The 3,888-nt window shown below is 37.6% G+C and overlaps 1 protein-coding gene and 1 long non-coding RNA gene across 2 annotated transcripts in view; both read right to left on the reverse strand.

The window, feature by feature from the left end:
* The window catches only part of LOC103156845 (integrin alpha-X-like), a 35,248-nt gene that overhangs the window by 22,179 nt on the left and 9,181 nt on the right, over positions 1–3,888 (reverse strand). The window lies entirely within an intron of this gene.
* LOC103156844 (uncharacterized) lies at positions 161–3,851 on the reverse strand. The gene is made up of 3 exons (XR_478195.2): positions 3,561–3,851; positions 334–436; positions 161–262 (listed from the first exon to the last, which is right to left on the reverse strand). It is a non-coding gene; the product is annotated as an uncharacterized LOC103156844 (long non-coding RNA).

Here is a 3,888-nt window from a genome sequence, read left to right on the forward strand (position 1 = left end):
AGCATGTTTGACATTGTTCAGTATTTAATGTAAAATCTTTCCTTTAAGCTCCTGGTGGAACCAACCTCTGGTCATGATATGAACTTATAAAATTTTTACTTTTAAATCTCTTTATTGTGAAATTTGTGCGTTCATAATATTGGTAGTAAAATGATTCCTACCTAGAGCAACAAGATTGCTGCAACTGCCTCCTGTGTTGCACCGATATATCCGTCCCCTTTTATTCCCTTCATACTGTAGTAGTGGGGCGCTGACAAGCAGACTGACAGAAACACAATCATTGGTGACAACATCTTTCAAACGTTTTTTAAAAATTGAATCGAGATGACTCACTCTGATTGTCTTTGCACCACCTGGTAGCCAAAACTTTCATCATTTTCTGTCAGGGTTTTCCAAGCCCCAGAATCAACGTTAAAGCCGACTGCAGCTTTTAGCACTGAGGAAAAAAAGAACAAATCCACAGAATCTCTTTAATTCAATTTAATGACTGAGTACAGTGATATTTTGGTGAAGAATGCAGGAGAGAACAGACATGTTCTGCAATGTCAGTGTTTAACCACTAGAGAGCACTAAAGACCAAACCTTTCAAATGTCACAGGAAACAGGAACAATAAAGTTAACAGTGTAAGTTGAATATTGCAGTCAGGTTTTAATAGTTAAGTTGTATCATGCAACTGGCTTGTTATTTTTTTACTGTAAAAACTGAAATAGATTTTGCTCCCATAAATGTCTTGGATTTTTCCTGTATCACAGATTCTATTTATTGGATTTTCTTTCTCCACAATCAATTTAGCTTCATATATTTAAAATTAGTAATGTTACCTTTGGTTAGATTTACATCCTTTTAGAACATAATTGGACCAACATCCTGCCAAGCAAAACAAAACTCTGCAGTGAGCAGGGCGAAGTCACTGAGAGTGAGAGCTGAGCAGCAAATGGGAGAAAAAAATCGAGGAGCTGGCTCTCACTTAATGGGATTTTGCTCTTCCAATTCACTGCAAAGTGTGTCACCTGGTGACTCTGAACCCACCCAAGCACTGAACAGATAGTTGGAACAGATAAATGCCTGGATGTGCCATAACTTTCTCCAGCTGAATAAAATCAAAAGTGAAGTTATTATCTTTGGACCCCATGAGGAACAACCTAGAGTCAGCACAAAGCTTCAGTTATTACAACTAGAAATTAGTGATCAGACCTGAAATTTGGATGTGGTGATAGAGTCAGATCTGAACGTTCAGAGTCTCATAAAAACCGTTGCAAACTCGGCCTTCTATCACCTGAAGAACATGTCTAGACTTAAAGGGTCAATGTCTCAGCAAGATCTAGAGAAACTCAGCCATATGTTTATTCATTGATTATTGGAACAGTGTCTTCACAGGTCTGCCTGAAAAAACAATCCCCCAGCTGCAGCTGATCCACTGCGCTGCTGCTCATGTTCTGACTAAAACCAGGAAGTTGGAGCACATCGCCCCAGTTTTAAAGTCCTTACACCGGCTCTCTGTAGTTCAGAGGATAGACTTTAAAATACTGATGTTAAATCACTGAACAGTTTAGCACCACAGTACATTAAAGATCTACTGTTGTCATAGCAACCTTCCAGACCTCTCAGGTCTTCCGGTTCTGGTTCTGCTGTGCATCTAGAACCGGAACAAAACATGGAGAAGCAGCATTCAGCTTCTATTCACCACAAATCTGTAACAAACTTCTGGAAAACGGCAAAACACCTGAAACACTGAATGCTTTGTATCTAAACTAAAAGCCCACCTGTTGAGAGTTGCCTTTCATTTGTTGTTAGTGAAACATTGATCAACATATCTGTTTTTCCTTCATGATTTTGATGACATTTGACAAAATGTAATGTCTATTGTTCGAAGGGAGACACCGATTGCCGTTTTCTGGCCAATCGCTGATTATTTGCTCTATAAAAAGCCTGAGCTGCCTATTCAGATTTTTGCTGATTCCTTTTTTCGTCTGAAATGTTGCTAAATATAGCCATAAAGTCGCTGAGTTGGCAACAGGGGGCTGATGGTTGTTAACTGGAAACAAGCACACATGACCTGGTGGGCCAGTCTAGAAGAGGACAGTGGTTGACCTTTAGACCTCTGATGAGGTAGATAAGTTCAGTGGGTCAGATCGGCTTCACATTTAAGTATGAATTGATCACGATCTCACAAAATTAATGAAAATTAAGGAACCCCTAATTACTTGTTTCATGATCGATGACTGTGTGATGTAAAGCACTTCTAACTGGCTTGGTGCTGAAATGTGCAAACAAACTTGACTTGAGCTGTTGGAACCGATTTCTATACTTCAGACGAAGTGTTGGAAAGCGTGTGGTCTGGTCATTTCTGTTCTGTGTTTTCTTTACTTCCTGTTCTTGTACCATTTCTAAATTTCCCAGTCTGCTGCTGGTTTTGATTCTCTTACATCTAGTTGTGTTGTAATCGGGCATTGCTTATTAGTTACCGGTCTCTGTTTTGCTGTTCATTCTCTGACAGCTCTCTCATTTGCTTCTTGGTTGATTCTTGTTCCACTCATCAGTTCATCTCAGAATATTTTGATTCTTGAGTCACCTCTGGTTCATCTGCTTTGTCACCCGCCCTGCCCTGTGTAACTCATCGTCTTCCTCTTTCTGGTTTGTAATAAATTTAACTAGTTTCATTGTCTTATTTTTTATTTTTGTCTTACTGAACACATATATTTTCACTTCCCTTCTGCCTCCCTTTTTCCTGTATTGGGGTATTACTCAACATCTGCCACGAAGATTGTGACAGTAAGATGTTTTTAATTACTTTTACAGAAAACCTGCATTTAAAAGCTTTCGTCCAAGAGACGCAACTAAAAGTTAATCTTTTCTCTGATGCTTTTGCCGCCAGCTCATTCAGGCAATCTTAACATTTTCACCTGATTTCACTTTTAATATTTCCTTTATTTAACCAGGTTCACATCCAACACAGATAAAAGTTTCATTTTCAAGAGGAACCTGTGTAACCATCGAAATGCTTACACAGAACAGAGATACATAAAACAGTTTGACCATTAAAGATAATTAATTTAAGAGTGTTGACTCTTGTTAATAGATTCACGTTGCTTATTCTTAAGAAAAGTTCAAAATAATTCCAAAGAAATAAAATCCGACATTTTGAAAACTGACGGAACGTTTGGACTAAGCAAAAGAAAATATTTGTCATAATGAAGAAAATTGTTAAGGGAATTTAATAAAGTTACAGTTAACACAGTTACATTTAACACAATTAAATGTAATGACCATTTTTAACATGCATTCTGATGATAAGTCCTACCACAGTCGCAACATAATAAACTTTACTTTTGTTACAGTTTATCATTGGATGATATACAAAAACTATTTTAAACGTTCTTATGTCTTGCACTTCTAGGTTATTTGTGATTTTTGTTTTGAGGCGTCCAAGAAATAATAGGTAAAACAGAAACTTATTTTATTGTCTGCAGCTTCCATCAAGTAATCGCTCTGACAGTTTTCACACTGGCAGATTATTTAAAACATCTGCATGAAATCAGAAGACACAAACTTTCCTTACCTGAACAGAAAAGTGCCACAGTAATTATCCAGTCCATTGTGTTTCTGGCATTTAGGTCAAACTAAAAGTGTGATTTCCACTCTGGTCAGCCAATTTAAACTGAGAGGGAGTGCATTACTTTTTCATGATGTAGGAGGAGTTACAACAGGGTCACTTTCAACTCAGAAGAGAAATATTTTCATTTACCCTTTTTCTCTTCTGACCTTTAAAATTGTAATGTGAAATCTAGCAGCTTTAGTTGGTTCAGGGTAAACCAATGGGCGGAGGTAACAGAATTGGTGTTTGGTCATCTGTGTTTGGGTTGTTTTAACTCGAAATCCTGAAATAA

The sequence above is a fragment of the Poecilia formosa genome, unplaced genomic scaffold (assembly GCF_000485575.1).
Source record: "Poecilia formosa unplaced genomic scaffold, Poecilia_formosa-5.1.2 Scaffold504, whole genome shotgun sequence".
Taxonomy (NCBI): Eukaryota; Metazoa; Chordata; class Actinopteri; order Cyprinodontiformes; family Poeciliidae; genus Poecilia; species Poecilia formosa.